The sequence below is a fragment of the Theobroma cacao genome, chromosome 3, assembly GCF_053813885.1.
Source record: "Theobroma cacao isolate CCN51 chromosome 3, ASM5381388v1, whole genome shotgun sequence".
In the NCBI taxonomy this organism is placed as follows: Eukaryota; Viridiplantae; Streptophyta; class Magnoliopsida; order Malvales; family Malvaceae; genus Theobroma; species Theobroma cacao.
Window position 1 is genome coordinate 28,692,864 of NC_142641.1, and position 20,932 is coordinate 28,713,795.

Consider the following 20,932-nt stretch of genomic DNA (forward strand, 5'->3'; position numbering starts at 1 on the left):
GAACATTTTACGAAAAGAGAGTTTTAACGTGATGTGGGGATCGATATTTTGAGAAAGATTTAAAATATCCCTTGAAGATCAAATTTGAATTCTTTTAAAAGGTGATTTCATTTTAACCAAGAAATTCAAGAGTAATTGGAGACTGCTACTTGTTGTGTTATAAATTATATTTTGAATCGAATGGCTTATGATAATGTGGGCATGATTAGCTGGATTGGTAAATGTGTTGAAAATGTATGAACTGTTGATTTGCCTTGAGAGGCTGTAAAATAAAATAATTGCCATGTCATGCTATGGCAAATTTTATTGTATGGTGGGTTTAGCTTGCTGCAGTGGGCGGGTTCTGTGGACCAGCCTTTTTGAGAGGCACGAAATCCAAGTATATTCTTACCTCTGTTGGAAAGGCATGTAGGGTAACTCCCGAGGTACAACTTTAGAGTTCACTTCACGTCAAACCACCATGTGAGAGTGAACTCAGCCAACGCCAAGGAACGGCTATGTTTTCAAAATAAAAATCTGATTTATGCGTACATAACTTTTTAACAACCTTAACGGATTCGGTTGGGATAGCCCCAGGCCAAGGTATCCTTGACAAGCGAGTATGAGAATGATTTTGGCACAAGCAAAGTTTTTAAGAAAGTCATAAGCCATGTTGTTTATTTTTTATAAAAATGTAATGGTTTCATATGAGTTGAAATAAGTTGTAGTATTATGAATTATATTTTTCTGCATGGTGAAAATGGAATTAAATGGTTTTTCGCAGCTCCTCTATATGTTTATTTGTGAAATGAATCTGTAATTCCTCGCATATGGGGCGAGTTATGATTTGTGCATGATTTTAAATATTATTTGGTTTCGTGGGAGCTTACTAAATTTTATTGATTTGATTCGAAAATGAGTACTAATATATTTTGATGCAAAAAATTTTATTACCTTGATTATTTATGCTTTATAAGAAATTCTCAATTTTTATATAAGGCACAAACCCTCGTTTGAAATGAGTTGATTTTATAATCTTGCATTTTATATTCAACCGATTTGTCATTTGCTTGTTTCCCATCTACGCCCTACTCGCTGAGTCGATGATTATCACTGAGTCTATGAGACTCACACCCCTTTATTTCCCCTTTTGCACATAGGGATCAGCCTAGCGTGTAGTCAGTGACGCGTTCGGTCCACTGTGAATAGGTAAAGGCATCTGCTAGCAATTTATTCCGAGTCGCTCCGTTGTTAGAGGTCAAGTCGTAGCATTTTATTTATTAAGTTGTAAACGAATTCTAAATTTTTATATAAGCATTAATTTAGAGATTATAGATTTTAATGCATATACTTACGAATAAAAGGAAAAAGTTTGTATTGATTTTTATATTTATGGTTCAATTTAGTATATGAAAGTATCAATATTATATGGTGATTGAATGTAGTGAATTAATGAGCAAATTCTAGACAAGCTTGTTCGAGACTTGACGGGTCTTTTTCGAAATTCTTGGACGTCGACAGCGATCGGAGAGAGGTCATTGCATAGTAAGGTTATGGAGATGATGGTAACCAGTATGGACGACATATAGGGAATAGTAGAAGGGAGACATGCAGCACAAGTGTCCCTTAGTTCACAAGGACAAACGGATTGTCAACATCTAGAATGAGAGGGGTCATGTAGAGGTTTCACTTCTTAACTTCCTGAAGCTTAAGCTTTCATCGTTTACAAGGTCTGATGCATCGGAGAGACCCCAAGGTTTTCTTAGACAGGATGGAAAAAATTTGTGATGCCTTGGGATGTTCTAGTACTAGATTAGTTGAGCTAGCCGCTTTCCGATTAAAGGATGTGGCACAAAAGTGATATGGCTCTTTGCGTAGAGGTAGGCCGATGGGTGCAACACCGTTAACTTGGAATGAGTTAAGTACCGTGTTCCCGAATCAATTTTTACCAATCAGTGTATGAAATGCAAGAGCTAGGGAGTTTAAGGCATTAGTACAGACCTCAAGTATGATGTAGTCGGAATACAACATCAAATTCACCCAATTGGCTTTGTATGCACTGTATCTAGTTTCTACAAAGGAGATGAAGATTCAAAGGTTTATGGATAGGCTAGTGGAGCCATTGTTTAAGGCTGTAGCATCCAAAGATTTTGATACCTACTCTGCAACTGTAGACTATGCTCAGCGGATTGAGATGAGTAGCAACGAGAGTAGGGCTACTAAGGATAGAGTCAAGAGGGCCAAGATAGAAAGCCATCAAGGTTGTAGAGACTTCAGTAGTGGTATCTCATCTTCTGGTTGTCAGGGCCCATAAAGGGACTCACGGTTACCCCAACGGGGGAGTGACTTGACTAGTGCCAACATTGGATTAAGATAAAAAACCTTTAGTGTTGGGAGGTAGCAACATTCAAGGCAAGGTGGTCAAGTTATCAATCGTTGCAGTACTTATGGGGTACAACATGGAGGACAATGCTTTCGTGCTACAAGAGTTTGTTTCTTGTGTGGTTAACCTGGACACATGAAGAGGAGTTACCCGATGGCTCATCAATTACAAGGTTTTGCTCGCAACTCCACTCAGCCATCTTGATCTACTCTTTCAGTAGTCATTTCATTTGATTAGGAGGCTAGCGGATCGAGAGGTAAAGGTGCTGTTGCTTCCTCTTAGAGTAGGTTGTCTGGGTTTGGACATCAGAGTTTTGCAGGTAGGGGCCACGCGAAAGTGTATGCTTTTATGCAGCAAGAGACATAGACATCCAATGCAGTGGTCTCAAGTACTCTTTCTATTTGTGATATGAATGCTCGGGTATTATTTGATCCTGGTTCAACCCACTCTTTTGTTTCTCTATGTTTTGCCCCTCGATTGGGTAAAAATCGTGTTATGAGAGAAGAACAATTAGTGGTGTCTACCCCTTTAAGGGAGGTATTTGTGGCAGAATGGGAATATAGGTCCTATGTAGTTCGGGTCAAGGACAAAGACTGTCACAACCCGATACTCCCCTCAAGCCCGTGACAACCGTCGCGATGTCCCAGTAGACATTCGTTACCCGGAGTGCCAACCAGAACCCCATAAGGCTTTAGTACCATTTTTTTTTCATCTCCCCTGTGAGTAATCATCGCCAAACCTCATTTTTAAAGAATTTTAAGCTCTTTCCCTTTCAAAACTGTGGAAAAATAATTTTCGCTTCATAGGGGCATTTTCATCATTTTTCCTCGAAATTTTTCGTGCCCAACTAAAAATGTAGTAGATGAATGGAAAACACATATTTCATGATTTAAAATAAATTTGGGTGGCTAAAACATTTATTAAAAATGATATTGCAACTATTTGAATAAAATAAAAATATTCAATAATATATTCTAATTTCTTGTAAAACAATATTTATAGAGTCATCGGTAAATAATTTTTGTAATGTAAAAGCTAAACAAATTCATACGTACTATAATACAGATAACCGGGATATGAAATTTACTTTACAGTGACTCATGGGCCCACAAGGAACAAAAGTGCACAAAAGCAGTAAACCTACAGTTTTTGAAGTAGTAAAGCCGACTATAATCCTTGACGATATTTGCTATCCACAGGCTACCTCAGGCCTGAAATGGTTGAAAATGAAGGTGGTGAGATTATAAAATCCCTGTGAGTAAATAGATACCATCTAAACCATCTAAAGTTGAGTAAATGGAGACAGATAAAACAGTTTAACATACTGAAATTCATCACCTTTCAACTTGTTTCAACCAAATAAAATCAATTCATATAAATCAAGTAATTTACATGGCTTATGAATTTCTTTAAACTTTGGCTCGTGCCAAAATCATTATCATACTCAGTGATCAGGGATACCTTGGCCGAGGGCTATCCCAAACCAAGTCCGCCAAGGCTGTTAAAAAGTTATGTGCGCATAAATCATGTTTTTGTTTTGAAAACATAGCCGTTCCTTGGCATTGGCTGAGTTCCCCTCACGTGGTGGTTGAGCGTGAAGTGAACTCTAAAGTTTGACCTCGGGAGTTACCTTACGCGCCTCTCCAATCGAGGTACATATATATGACCAAGTTTCGTGCCCCTCTAATAGGTTGGTCCACAGAACTAGCCCACTGTAGCAATGTCACGACCCGAAACCTCCTTTAAGCCCATGACAATCGCCGCAACGTCCCGATTGACACTCATTACCCGAAATGCCAATCAGAACCCCGCAAGACTTACATATCAGTTTCTTGCCTTTCTTGTGAGCAATTGTTTTTAAATATTCTATTTTAAACAATTACCAGTCGTTTTTGGCTCAAGTAAATGAAAAGACAAAAATATATCATTTTTTTATAAAACAATATAAAATAGAAACATGTGTAAATAATCTTTTGTAACATGAAAGTAAAATACATTCATACGTACAAAAATTTACAAAGTTATAATGTACAATAATAATTACAATGACAAGTGGCCCAAAATACACCAAGTGTTGGTGCTAGTAACCTACTGTCTGTGAGATAGAGGGGTCAACTACAATCCTCGACAAAATCGAGTATCTACAAGCTACCATAGGCCTGAAATATTTGGAAAGGAGGTGGGTGAGATTTTTCAATCCCAATGAGTAAACAGATATTATCATAAATATCTAAATGCGAGTAACATGGAGGCAAGTTTAAACAACATATCACAAACCATTTCATAAGGTTTTCAATTTATTTCTTAAACCATAAAATATTTGTAATTTACCAAAACAGTTGTTAAGGCTTCTGACTTTTATTAAAAATAGGGCTCAAGCCAAAACTAATCCTCGAGGATACCTTGGCCGAGGCATCTAACTGAGTCTTCAAAGGTTGTTAAGATATTTACATGCGAAACACATTTTTATTTTTAAAACAAGTCGTTCCTTGGCGTTGGCCGAGTTACATATTCACGTGGGGGTTCGAAGTGAAGTGAGCTCTAAAACTACCCCAAGAGTTACCCTCCTCGCCTCTACAACCAGAGTAATTATATAACCGAGTTTACCGTACCCCTTTAATAGGCAGTCCACGGAAACCTGTCACTGCAGTGACTAACCCACCAATTTTAATAAAATTTCGACAGTATAACGTGGCTTTTATTTATTTACCCAGCCTGCATAGTAAAAACAGCTTACATTTATTCTCAATGCAATTATAAAATATAGCCACATATACTCATATATCATAAGCCATTCATAGTAAAATATATATTTCAAAATAATTGGCAGCCTCCAATTACTCAATTTCATAATCAACACAATATATTTTTATTTGTCACATTTATTTCTAAAACATCAAAAATCCCGTTTTAATCTCATTTTCGTTTCATAAAATACATAAAGAGTATTTAAAAATAAACTCTAGATAATTTACAATAATAATAGGTTTACTCACCGTTTCTATAAACTAAATGCTTTCTAGGTGCCCCGATCACTGTTTGTCGGGTACGACTTCCTCGCCTTTACCGGAAGGCTCTCCTCCTAAACACATAGGAAAATTTACCCAATTCTCCACATTGATGCTAAATCACTATATAATTGACTTAAATCCTATACTAATGCATGGTATGAAATGCAATAGCCTAAAACGGCTTAAACGCGGTATTAACCTATTTTTGGCACTTTACCTGGTAAATTGCTAAGGCGCTCCATTTTAGCTCTAAATTGTCCCATTTTCTCTCCAACATTTCTAACCATTAAATATCAGCCAATAACCTTCTAAAATCACAAAAATCAGCTCACTTTCCTCCTTGAAAAATTTGGTCAAAAATGGGACATTTACTCGGTTAATTTTTCACTTTATTTTTCTATCACATTTAATCATTTTTCATCATTTTCTCTTCATTTCTCTTAGAATAAAAATCAGTTCATCATCATTGTACATCAATGCGTATTCAGCCAAGGGTGGGTATTGTGAAAATTTCATGCTTTCTTGCCCAATTTGATTTCTGTACACATTTAACTAACGAAAACTACCAATTTAACTAAGACTCAAAACCTACAAAATTCAAAATCTTCCCCCTTGAAATTCGGCCAGCCCTTGGTATCACTTTTTCATCTCTGTCCTCGAGCATGCTAAATGGAAAAAAAGGCATAGAAAAGGTAGAAATCAAGCTAAAGTCAAAAAATCTTACCGTTTGACGCGTAAACGATCGAAAAACGCGATTTCCCCTTTGAATTTTCTAGTTTCCCTTTGGTTTTTCTCTTTTCTTCCTTTCCTCTCTATTTTCTTTCTTGTTCTCTCCTTATGGCCGCCCATCACCTGATGTGGGGCTTAAATGGGCTGATTTTCCATTAAAATAATACTAAACAATTAAAAAAGTGCCATGTGTCACTTTTCCATTGGTCCGTTTTTAAAATTTCATCCTTTAAACTTCAATTTTTCACCACTTAACATACTATAGTTATTCATACCAAAAATAAGTAAATCCTACGATTTTGACAAGTTTTAGGTGGTGAAAATTACAGTTTTTACCCCGAAAGGACAAAATTACCGTTTTGCCCCTATGTTCTGAAAATTGCCAAAATTGAAAATTTTCACTTCCTATCATTAAATTATACTCCAAATAGTTAATCTTGGTCAAAAATTTCACTCCATGATCAAATTATTATCTTAGGTGGCAAAATGATAATTTTGCCCTTAAACATCAAAATTTCCAATTTTTTCCCAAATGAACTCTCGAACTTCGAACAATCATTTTTTTAGTCATTCCTGGACTGTAAAATATTAAATTTCATTTTACGATTCCTATTTGAACTAGTTCGAGGTTAAATCAACTCAAGTGTACCGTTACGTACAATACCGAGTTTCGTCTATTCTTAGGAACTTTTCTAACGTAATAACATGCTACTCAGTGCATGTATGTCATGACATGTGTTTATAGAGTTGGGTTTTACAAGCAAGCTAAACCCACCACACAATAAAAATTCAACAGCATGATATGGCAATTTTATCATTATCTAGCCTATCAAGGCAAACAACAGTTTATACATTTCAACACAAATACCAATTCAGCCATTCATGCCAATATTGTCATAAGCCAATCAATTAGAACCATAAATTCAAAATACATCAAATGGTCTCCTATTATTCTATTTTCGAAGCCATTATTCAATTTTAAAACAATTTAGTGAAATCATTTCATTAAATCACATTTGGTTAATAAAACTGAAAAATTAATCATTTAATTCATTTTCCATGAAATTGACAAAATTGGATAAAAACCACTTTAGATAATTAAGACGATAGTAAGGTTACTCACAGTACTAGGAGTTCGATATACTCCTATTCTCGATCTTCGGGCACAATCTCTTTACCCTTGTTAGAGGGCTCACCACTTATACATCATAAATGACACGAATTTCAATAAATTGTGTCAATTTATCATAAACTATTTCAGGCTCTATAAATCTACATGAATGCATGAAATGTGATGCAAAATGTCCGAATAGCCATTTAAATACGGTATTCGACCTAATTCGCACTATTCTCAGTGTAATTTGCTAAAACCTCCAATTTAACTCCAAATCGATTTCTTTCACTTTCTACACTCCAATTATACTTAACATACCTCAATGACTATGAATATGATTCAATTTATTAGTCTGAACCATAAATCGCACATGTCTATACATTAGGTAAAAATTCAAATTTTCATGCCAAAATTTCCCATTAAATTTCTAGCCTCACCAATCATTAAATACCACCAAAATATCATGAAATATCATCAATTTCAGCCTCAATATCCTCCCTAGAAAATTCGGCCTCTTGTGGGTTTGTGAAGAACAAAGTGATTCTTTCCTAGATTTTCATACTTTTCATTACCAAACAACCAAAAACACTTAATTAGCTTGAAATCTAGCAAAATCAATGCTCAAAACCTCTCCTCTCAAATTCGGCCAGCATGGGTTCATCATGCAAACTTGAGTTCTAAGCATGGGAAATGAAAAAGAAAGCATGGGTAGTGTAAATCACAAGATAAAATCATAAAATTTTACCTTTATTAGCTTAATCCCTTGAAATCCCACACTTTTTCTTCAATTTTCCCACCTAGGGTTTGTGTTCATTCCTTTCCTCTTCACTTCATGCTTTGGCCAGCCATATGGGTGAGACAAAGAGAGTTTTAAATAGATTTTACAAGGAAATTCCAGAATAATCCAAGCTTGACACATGGCATGTTTCCATTGGTCCATGTGTAATACTTATCCATTAAGAAATCTCTCTCCAACAAATAAAATTTTTCAATTATCCACAATGTAAAATGTTAATGGCTGAAATCCATGGGCATGACAAGTGTTAGGTGGTGTAAAATTCCAAAATTCCAACTTTGCCCCCATAAACTAGTAAAATTACCGTTTTGCCCCTAGGACTCCAAAAATGTCAAAATTTAAATTTTTCACCTCTCAAACTCAAATCATACTCCAATGAGTCAAATGTGATCAAAATCTTTTCTAAAAATTCCCATTTTGTCCTCGGGTGACAAAATTACCATTTTACCCCTCGAACATGAAAATTCCAAATTGACTCCAATTCAGCCCTTGAACTCCAAATCATCATTTTAAGTCATTCTGGGGTTTTAAAATTCTCAATTTCATCTTAAGATCTCTATTTAGACTAGTTCGAGGCTTAATTCAACTTAATAGTACCATTTGGTACAATATCGACTTTTGACAATTTTTCGGGGCTTTCCAAGTATGCAAGCATATTGTCAATCACATGAAGGACATGGCAAGTGCTTTATAAAGTCAGGCTTGACAAAGACACTTTGGTAAATCTAGTGGTATTAGACACCTTAGATTTTGATGTGATCTTAGGAATGGATTGGCTATCGCCCTGCCATGCCAGCATGGACTATTACCATAAATTGATTAGATTTGACTTTCCAGGTAAGCCATCATTTAACATTCAAGGGGATAGGAGCAATACTCCAACCAATTTGATATTAGTCATGTCTACAAAAAGGCTATTAAGACAGGGTTGTCCAAGTTACTTGGCTATTGTGAGAGAAACCCAAGCAAAGGTTGGGGATATAAACCAAGTGTCGGTAGTGAATGAGTTTATAGATGTATTTCCAGATGAACTACCAAGGTTGCCTCCTGAGCAGGAAATTGAATTTTGTATAGACTTGGTTCTAAACACTAGACCTATATCCATACCTCTATATAGAATGGCACTTATGGAGCTTAAGGAACTTAAGAATCAGTTAGAAGATTTGTTAGACAAAGGTTTCATCCGCCCTAGCGTCTCACCCTGGGGAGCATTGGTGCTATTTGTAAAGAAAAAAGATGGGTCACTCAGATTGTGTAATGACTACTGACAGCTTAATAAAGTGACAATGAATAATAAATACCCCTTTCGAGAATAGATAATTTATTTGACAAACTCCAAAGAGCACAATGTTTCTCTAAGATAGATTTACGGTCTGGGTACCATCAGCTAAGGATCAGGAATGAAGATGTACCAAAGACCGCATTTCGAACAAGATATAGGCACTATGAGTTTTTAGTGATGTCATTTAGGCTTAAGAATGCCCTTACGGCATTTATGGATTTGATGAACTGAGTGTTCAAGCCTTATTTGGACAGGTTTGTGGTGGTATTTGTTGATGGCATCTTGATATACTCGAGGAACTAGGTGGAACACGAGCAACACCTTAAGATAGTGCTCCAAACTTTGAGAGAACATCAATTATATTCCAAGTTCTCCAAGTCTGAGTTCTGGCTCGAATGTGTTGCATTCTTAGTACATGTGGTCTTTAAGGATGGGGTACAAGTCGACCCAAAGAAAGTTGAGGTAGTGGAAAAGTGGCCAAGGCCAACATCAGTTATACAAATTATGAGCTTTTTGGGTTTGGCCTGCTATTATCATCATTTTGTGAAGGATTTGTAGTACCCCGTATTTTGATACGGTGGTAAATAAAGTTTACGGATGCCAATTAAGGTTAATTACTGAGTTAAAAAGGGTAATTCAGAAGTGAACCTATGAAATCTCAATCTCCATAGACACATAACTAGAAAAAGATGCGATAATGCAGACTAGGGGTAATTTCTTAATTTCTCTTTGTGAGCTCCTACGAGTGGGTTTTTTTTATGCTATTAAGGTCTAAATAGGCCTAAGGAATGTATAAACGATGTTTATGATGGTAAATAAATGAAGAATATAAAAATAAGGATAATTTCCATGGTAGGGGTAAAATGGTCATTTTGCATTTCGGGTCTAAATTTTTATGTTTTCATGAACCCATGTATTTCTAGACTATTATGGACCTTGCCCTAGTGTCAAAAGAGTAAAAGGTTGCACAAAGGATGAGAGGAAGACAAAGTCACCATGTTAAGGGCATTTTGGTAATTTAAGTGAGAAATGGATAAACTTTAGATATAAATATCTAAAGCTCCAGCAATTTCCAGCAGCTTTCAGCCACTTCTTCTTCCTTTCCCCTCTCACATTTCTTCATCTCCATGGGAGCCTCCCTTAAAGCTTCCATAACTTTCTCTCTCTAGCTTCAATTTCATGTTTTTGAGCACTTTTTCATAGAACCTTTTTGTGCTCTTTCACTCCCTCACCTTAAAACCCTTAAAAAAGTCTTACTTCCATCTTCCTCTCACTAGCTGGACTTGTAGAGAGAGAGAGAGATTTCCCTTATTAGCTTGAAGAATTTTGAAAGAGAATTCAACTACAAAGACCATTAAGGTGAGTATAAGTTAAGGTTAAAATTCTTTAGTCGTTGATAATGGCTAAAAATGGGGTTTGTGAGTGTTTTATCATTGAGGTTGTTTATTCACTCTTAGGGTGACTAGAGTAGTGTGAATAACTAGCCATTTAATGGCAATTGGAAGCTAGTTAGGAATAACTAGTGGAACTTGATTAGGAATGAGCTTTTGGATTATATTAATGCCAATTTGGGTTGGTTGTGATGTTGTGTGTGTATAGGTTCCAACAAGGCCTCACATGTCCATTTGGAGTATTAGTTGAGGTTAAAGTCAAGCAAAAGAATCAACAAGACCGGTGAGTGAACTTGCATTTCAAAATTTGCTTTGGGAGATATAAATGTATTTGGATGAAACATTTGAATGATTTTATCCAACCTTTGTTTAAAAATACGTGCCGGGGAATACGCCCCTGATAAAATGCTTTGATGTTGTGAAAATGTGAAATGTGTAAAAGGATGAATCCATGTGCTCCTATATTATGTTGGTATGTATGTATATGAATATACATTGTGCATTGATGAATAATGTTGTGTGAGGATGTTGAAGTATGCGAGTAGGGAGTGCACACATGATGATTTTAGAGTGTGCGAGTAGGATGTGCACACATGATGATGTTAGAGTGTGCAAGTAGGGAGTGCACACATGATGATGTTGAAGTGTGCGAGTAGGTAGTGCACACATGATGATGAATGCATATGTCTATATATGTGTGTGTTATAGAAAGTTATGAAAATATTTGTGATTCTGTTGCAAGTTGGCATTGTTAATTGCTCTGAAATTGCTTTTCATTTCAACAAGAAAATGGCTTCTGATGTAACAAGACCCATTTCAATTAAAATGATCTACTTCTCATTGCAGCGAGATTCATTTTCGCTGCAGCAAGAAACTCTCGGGTTTTGGGGGTCACACTAGCCTAGTTCTCGTTGCAGCGAGAAACTCTCGGGTTCTGGTGCAGTACTTTCACTTCGATCAAGAGTTTGACCACTTACCCGTCTGAAATGGGAAAAGTAATAAACATAAAAGTTGTAACCCTACCTATTAGATTTCTAATGGTCTAAAAATCAGGTCAATTGGACTTTTTTAGTGGGAGATATGATAGAAAACCTAAAACATATGCAAACTAAGACTATTTCTCGCTGCAGCGGGAAACTTGCTACCTTGCTTGATTTTGAGCTATTTTTCACCCATTTAACTTCATGGATTGATCATGGGTTTTTGCAACACTATGAGGTTATTGATCAAAGTTTGAAATGAGGGGTTTTTAGTAAGAAATTAAATCAATTGCATTATTTTTGAAACAAGTGCATCATGATTTCCAAATTCTTCCTATTGATTGCTTGTTCCCTTCTTATGTTCACTCACTGAGTTTATACTCACATTTCTAAACTTCATGTTTTCATATTCAAAGCTAGTTGGGACCTAGATTAAGCTGTCCATGTATGCTCATCTTTTTGGTAGGTACTATGGCAACTCAGTAGCTGTATCTTCACCTAGAGTCACTTCGCTGACAGTCAAGAGTCTTATGCTTGTGTACATGTATAAGTAATGAAGACCTCTAAGATTCATGTTAAAAATCGAATATGTATATTTGATTACTAAAGCCACTATATGGTGGCAAATGGGTGATACTATGTTATCATAATACAATTGTGAGTATTGGGTTACTATAAAATGTTATTGAAATATTTTTAGTTGAGAATTGCAATATGGGTTTAAGAAATGATGGTTTGGAATGATGATCGGGATTGCATAAATAGGCTTGCTTGGGCTTAGTGGGCTATGCCCATTGGGCCCATGCACTAGTCATAGCTTGGAATTTAGGCTATGAGAGGATTTCTCCAAATTAGCTGCTCCTCTGACTAACTTGACACATAAGGATACAAAATTCATGTGGTCAAATGCTTGTGAGGATAGCTTTGAAAAGCTTAAGGCTTGCCTCACCACAGCTCCAGTATTAAGCCTACATCAAGGCATAAGGGGTTATACTGTATTTTGCGATGCATCACAGGTTGGTTTAGGGTGTGTATTAATGCAGCATGGGAAGGTGATTGAATATGCATCAAGGCAACTTCAAAGGCATGAGAAAAATTACCCCACACATGATTTGGAGATGGCAGCAATCATGTTCACCTTAAAGATTTAAAGACATTATTTGTATGGTGAGACTTGCAAAATATATAGAGACCACAAGAGCTTAAAGTATATATTTCAGCAGAGGGATCTTAACTTGTGACAACGTAGGTGGATGGAGTTGCTTACGGATTATGACTGTACTATTCTCTATCATCTCAGTAAGGCTAATGTAGTGGCGGATGCCTTAAGTTGAAAGTCGATGGGGAGTTTGGCACATATATCTTTAGATATGAGATCCTTGATTCGGGGGATGTAGGGTTTAGGAGATATGGGTGTGCATTTTGAAGTTTCAGAGACAAATGCATTGTCAGCACATTTTAGAGTTAGACCTATCTTAACAGATCGGATTAGAGAAGCCCAAAGTAAAGATAAGTTCGTTACTAAGGCCTTGGAGGACCCTCAGGAAGGGAAAGGAAAAATGTTTACTAAAGGCACAGATGGAGTATTGAGGTATGGAACCAGACTTTATGTGCCTGATAGTGATAGATTGAGGAAAGAAATATTATAGGAGGCACATATGGCAGCGTACGTTGTACATCCAGGAGCTACAAAGATGAATCAAGATTTGAGGGAGGTATATTGGTGGGAAGGACTTAAGAAAGATGTAGCTGAGTTTGTACCCAAGTGCCTCATTTGTTAGCAGGTTAAGATCGAGCACCAAAAGTTTGCAAGGCTCTTACAACCATTGTCGATGCCTGAATGGAAGTGGGAGCATGTTGCAATGGACTTTGTAATGGGCTTGCCTCGAACTAGTGGGGGCTAAGACTCGATTTGGATCATAGTAGACCGGTTAATGAAGTTAGCTCATTTTCTTCCGGTTAAAACTACATATGGGCTGCCCAATACACTCGAGTTTATGTGGACAAGATAGTACATCTGCATGGTATCCCTATTTCTATAGTATCTACCACAAGGACACAGTTTACTAGTAGGTTCTGGGGAAAGTTGCAGGAAGCGTTGGGAACTAAGTTGGATTTAAGCATGGCTTTCCACCCTCAGACCGATGGGCAATCTAAACGAACAATGCAGACATTGAAAGATATGCTGAGGGCATGTGTGATAGACTTTGAGGTCTAGTGGGATCTGTATCTACCCTTAGTGGAGTTTGCTTACAACATTACCTTCCAAGCTAGCATCCAAATGGCACCATTTGAGGCATTATATGGACGGAGGTGCAGGTCACCCATTGGGTGGCTAGAGGTAGGAGAAAGGAAACTCTTGGGGCTAGAGTTTATGTAGGATGCCATCGAGAAGATACGCATGATTCGACAGAGGATGTTATCAGCATAAAGTAGACAAAAGTCATATGCTGATAACAAATGGAGAGACTTAGAGTTTCAAGTTAGGAGGATCATGTATTTTTGAAGGTCTCACCAACAAAAGTGGTAATGAGGTTCGGTAAAAAGGGAAACTTAAGTCCTTGATATATAGGACCCTTCGAGATCTTAGACAAGGTTGGAGCAGCAACATACTGTCTGGCACTACCACCGAACCTCTCAAATATCCATCCGGTGTTTCATGTGTCAATGCTTAGGAAGTATAACTCAGATCCATCTCATGTAATACAGTATGAAACCATTCAGTTGAGAGATGACTTAACCTATGAAGAGCAACCGGTGGCTATCCTTGTTAGGCAAGTCAAAAGCTCCATTCAAAGGATGTAGCCTTAGTAAAAGTGCTATGGCAAAACCACACCAGTGAAGAGGTAACGTGGGAAGCTGAAGAGGATATGCGAATAAAGTATTCACACCTCTTTAATATGTAGAGGTACGCTACCTTATAGTTATATTTAAATTCGGGGACCAAATTTCTTTAGTGGGGGAGAATGTGAAACCTCAACCTTCATAGATGTGTAGCAGAGGTAAACATAATGACCCGGATTAGGGGTAGTTCTGTCCTTTTCTTGGTGAGCTCCTAGAAGTGGGTTTTTCTAATATTATTAAGGTCTAAGTAGGCCTAAGGAATAAATGAATGAGGTATATAACAATGAAATAAACGAAGAAAATAGAAATAATGATAATTTCCATAGTAGGGGTAAAATGGTCATTTTGGGTCTTGGGTTTAAATTTCTAAGTTTTCATGAACTCGAGTACCTCTAATCTATTGTGGACCTTTTCTCAGTGTCAAAAGAGTAAAAAGTTTGAACCAAAGGAAAGAAGAAGGCAAAGTCAACTATGTAATGGCATTTTTGTAAATAAGTGGAACTTTAGTCAACCCTAAGAATAAATATCTAATTTTCCAGCAGCTTCTTCTTCTTCTTCTTCTTCCCATCCCTTCTCTCCATTTCAAACTCTCCATCTTTCATGGAGGTCACCCTTGAAACTGCCATAACTTTCTCAAATTAACTCAATTCTCATGTTTTTGTACACTTTTTCATAGGATTCTTTTTGCTCTTTCACTTTTTCACTTCAAAGATCCTCAAAAGTCTTTCATCTACACTTTTTCTCACTAGCTGAACATTTTAGAGAAATAGACTCTTATATTTAGCTCGAGAAAACCCTTAAAAGAATTTTCCCTCTTTAATCCTTACTAAAGGATTCAATTGCAAGTTCACCAAGGTGAGTAATGAGTTAGGTTTAATTTTTAAGTTGTTGATCAATGGCCAATAATTAGAATTGTGGGTTGTCTTATTGTTTAAGGTTGTTTATTTATTTCTAGTGTGACTAAAGTAGTGCAAACTAATGACTAGTCAAATGGTAAATGGGAAACTAGTTTGGAATAACTAGCAAAGTTTGACTTAGAAAATAGCTTTTTGAATAATATTCATGTCAATTGAGTTGGTTGTGATGCTATTGTGTGTGATAGGTTCCAACGAGACCCCACATCTCCACTTGGAGCATTAGTGGAAGTTGGAGTCGATTAAAGAATCAACAAAGACAAGTGAGTGAACTTACATTAAAATGTTTTGGGATAAATACATAAGTGTTTGATTGAATCACTTAAAATATTTTGTTGGTCTTTTCTTTAAAATATGCATAGGGACAAGCTCTTGATGAAACATTTTTATGTTGTGAAATGTGAAATGTGATGAATTCATGTGTTCTTATATTATGATGATATGTATGTTATGCCTTGAACGATAATATTGTGTGTTAATTACAACCGAGCTTGTGCGGTGTGGGAGTGCACATGCCGGTGATGATGTAGTGCAGGAGTGTTCGTGATGATATGTGCCATGTGCAGTGTGGGAGTGTACATGACAGTATTGTTGGCTCCATTAGTTTTTGATGATAATGAAACATTCTTATTCATTAGTGTCTAATTTTTCTACTTAACTGTGCAGGACAAGAATTGTATGCTTATGATAAATAAATTATTCCAAAGGACATATCAAAAAGCATATGAATAAGAAACCACAACTAATCAACAAAACAGAAGCCTCTTAGTTGGATAATGAAGGGTATTAGTCAACTAAAATTCAAATCAGAACTTTACGGGCTTAAGAATATTGAGAAACAAAAAAGACTTAGTAGACCAAGAAGTGGGTTAGTTGACTAAGAAGCTACTACTAGAAATCTGGACTTTATGTCACAACCCGGAACTCCCATCAAGCCCGTGACAACCGCCGCGCCGTCTCGATCGACATTCATTACCCGAAATGTCAATCGGAACCCTGCAAGGCTTTAATATCAGCTTCTAATTTCCCCTGTGGATAACTGTTGCCAAATACCACATTCTAAAAGATTTTAAACTGTTTCCAACTTAAACAAATAAAATAATAATTTTCGTCTCACAGGGGTATTTTGGTCATTTATCCCAAAAATCTCAAAATTAGTTAAAAATATAGTATGTAAGTGGAAAACACATATTTCATAATCAAAAATAATTTTGGATGTCTAAAACATTCGTTTAAAATGGAATTATGACTCTTAGAATAAAATAAAAATATTAAATAAAATATTCAATTTTCATATAAAACAATATTTTAAGAACATTGCATAAATAATTTTTACAGCGTAAAAGCAAAATAAATTCCTACATACTGTAATGCAGATAGCCAAAGTATAGAATTTAATTTACAGTGACACGTGGGCCCACGAATAACCAAAAGTATAAAAAAAAAATGAACCTACAGTTTTTGAATGTGGCAAGTTCAACTGTAATCCTCGTCGATATCAGTTATCTACAATATATTCTGAGCCTGAAATGGGTGGAAATGAAAGGTGGTGAGATTATAAAATCCCAGGGAGTAAACCAACATCACTCAAAATATCTAAAGTCGAGTAAAAGGAGACTATTAAAACATTTCATCAAACTGTAATTTATCATCTTTCAACTAATTTCAACCAAATGAAATCAATTTATTTAAAGCAAATAATCAGTATAGCTTATGAATTTCTTAAAAAGCTTGGCTCATGCAAAAAATTATTATCATACTCAGTTATTTGGGATACCTTGGCTGAGGGCTATCCCGACTGAGTCGCCAAGGTTATTAGAAAGTCATGTTTTTATTTTGAAAACATAGTCGTTCTTTGGCGTTGGCCGAATTCCCCTTCATGTGGTGGTTTGGCGTGAAATGAACTCTAAAAGTTATACCTCGAGAGTTACCCTACTCGCCTCTCCAGCCGAGGTAAAAATATAATAGGATTCTGTGCCCCTCTAATAGGCTAGTCCACAGAACCTAGCCCACTGCAACAGGTCAAACCCACCATACAATAAAATTTTGACAACATAACAGGGCTAATATATTACTACCCAGCCTGCAAAGGTAAAATAAAGCAATTCATACAATTCATAAAAAACACAGCCCAGCCAATCATGCCAATGCAATAACATAAGCCATTAATTCAATTTTAAATTTACAACATATCAGTGGTCTCCAATTACTCTATTTTCAAAATCGTTATTTCGTTTCAAGACAATTTATAAAATATTTTCATTTAAACTCATTTTGTTTACAAAACATAAAAATTTACCATTTGAACTCATTTTCATAAAATTCACCAAAACAGAATAAAAACATACTTTAGATAATTAAAATGATGGTAAGGTTACTTACTGTTTCCGAAAACTAAATTCTGGTACTCCAACTATTACTCCTCGAGTGCGATTTCTTTGGGGAGCGATTTCTTTGCCCTTGCCAGAGGATTCACCACCTTGACAAATTGCACAATTAAGAGGTTTACTACTTTGGTACTAAACCAAAATAAACTAATTTATACTACTAATGCATGATATGAAGTGCAAAATGTCTAAATTTTGCCTAAACGCGGTGTTAACCTATTTCAATCTTTTACTTGATAAATCGATATACGCGTCCGTTTAAACTCCAAATTAATATTTTTCAGTTTCTATACCTCAATTGCACCCAAATTGACTTAATGCCTTTCAGTGTGGTGCAAATTATCAATCTCGACAATAAATTACGAAAATACCCCTAGTGGGTAAAAATTCATATTTTTACTCCGAAAATTCCCATTATTTTTCTAGGCTCATAATTCATCATTATTCATCATAATTATGCAAATAAACATCAAGATCAGCAGCCAATATTCCCCTAGAAAATTCGGCATAGTGGGTTTCAATGGGAGAAAATTATTTCTCTAACTTATTTTTGCTATAATTCAATATAACCCAACTAAAATCACTTAATTCAATTAAAATTAACCAAAACTCAAGCTCAAAACTCATCCATGGAGGTTTGGCCAGCATGGGTGTCCATACCCACTTTCTAATTTTGCATGGAAATGAGAAAAAATGCATGGGTAGTGAAAATCACAAGGAAAATCAATCAAATTTACCTTTTTAATGCTTGATTTCTTGATTTCTCTTGATTTTCCCCAAATTTTTCAGCTAGGGTTCTTATTTCTTTTCCCCCTTTTCTCTCCTGGTTTGGACGGCTTGAAGAAGATGAGAATTCTGAAAATTTTGACCTTTTTAAAGGCTAAAATAAGATAATATTATTTTATTCATTTTTTTTGTTTTATTAATTCCTTAAATTCTAGCCATCCATTTGTTTCCAAATTTTCACCATACACTTGTCCCACATATCCATAGCTTAGATAAAATTCTTAGACCTATCCAAAGTCTTGGTGGAGTAATTTTTTGAAATTAACACTTTTGCCCTTGTAAAAGTCAAAAATTACATTTTTACCCCAAAAACTAAAAAATTGCCCATAGGCATATTTTTCATCCCTTATACTCATACCATTCTCCAATTTGTCAAATTTGATCTAAATTCTCTCAAAATCTTAAATTTTATTCGCTGGTGGTAAAATTACGATTTTGCCCCTACACTCTAGAAATCACCGGAATTAAACTTTTTCACTGCCAAACCCTCAAATTATACTCCAATAAGTCAAATGGGGCCAAAAAATCTTTTCTAAAAATTCCCATTGTGTCCTTAGGTGGCAAATGACCATATTAAACCATTTTGAGATTTTAATATTCTTAATTTCATTTTAAATTCTCTATTTGATCTAGTTCGAGGCTTAAATTAACTTAATTGTACCATTTGGTACATTGTCGTCTTTTAACGATTTTTCTTTTGGGACTTTCCAAGTATGCAAGCATATTGTCAATCATATGAATGACATGGCAAGTATTTTATAATGTCGGGCTTGACAACACTACCCCCCTTAAAAAAAAATTTTGACCTCAAAATTTCATGTACTGAACTCAGAGAAAATGAAGGGGTATTATTTTCTCATCTAATGCTCAACTTCTTATGTCTTCCCATTTATAGGGAATTTCGATTTGTTCACCTCATTTACCTCCAATTCAACTCGAGTACTTCACTTATGTCTATTATTATCCTTTAAAATCAGATCAACAATAACCTTCACAATTATGATCTCTTATATCGAGACACCAAGCATGCTTATATTACTATCATTAAACTTGAACCATAACTCCATCCCAATCATACCGATTTCGGTCGCATTTTATACTTATTTAGGTATACCAATCACTATCTTATTACTTCATTCCGTATTAAATTTCTCAACTTTCATTCATTCATCCCATCCTCATACACTATTGTGTAGTTTACAATATCATTAACACGCCATACTCATTCCTGTACATATCCTCAACGTTCGGGAAAATTAATGGCTTTAATTATTTCCACATACTTCATGTTTACTTTGCATTTAGGAAATTTCAATCTTCTTAATCCTATTAATCCATCTCATATGGCTTAATCGTACTATAGATTATATTCCCTTAACTATTTCTCCAAAATTCCTTAGGTCGTCATAAATCGTCTTCTGATAAGATTCTTAATCATTACATTATCTATACAACTCATCAAATATATTGAGTTCAAATCTCGAACCACTAAAACCATTATTCATTTTAGTTGGGTACATCACTACTCCACACATACATATACATGTACATTCAAATGTCTATATTCCTCATTATGTATACGGGTCTCTATTTTCAAATGCCTTCAGACTAATTTCTCTTTGTTCATTCCCATCCATAATCAAGATTCAATAGAATAATCTTCATAATTCATACAAATTCTCATCATGCCTGTGCATAGTTCCTCATCATTTATGTACTTATATTCTCTTCTTATCATTTCCAATTATACGTTTAAGTTTCCTTGTACTGTATATCATTACATCACAATGTCATCTCCATTGAATTATAATCTATTATGCGTGTATGTTTTATAATCCCATTGGTATCTCAAAAATTTATCTTGACTTGATCATTGCATCTTATGCAATACTACAATTCCTAAAAGTCATCCTTATTCCTCGATTATCCTTCATGTTTCCTATATATATTGTATCCTTATTGCATTCCGATATTGATTTGTCACTTAAAACTCAAATTCATTTGAATCATGTATGCCTCACGCATTTTTGAATTCCAATTCCCATAATATATTAAGAAAGTTTCATTATCTGACTTCATTATCAAGGTTAACTTCTATCATCCTTTATTCCACTATTTCATATGAATATAACATCATTCTTCCTTAACTAATTTACAAATTGTACTTGAAATTACAAGACTTGAAACTATATTCTCCTCAAGTACTTTTTAATGTTAATACTTATACCACTCTCAGCTTATAGCTTCCTTTTTATAACTACATAACTTAGTGCTTGCTTTCACAAGATCCATCGCAGAACTTCTCTTGAGTATTTCCTTAAAGATATTTATTTTAA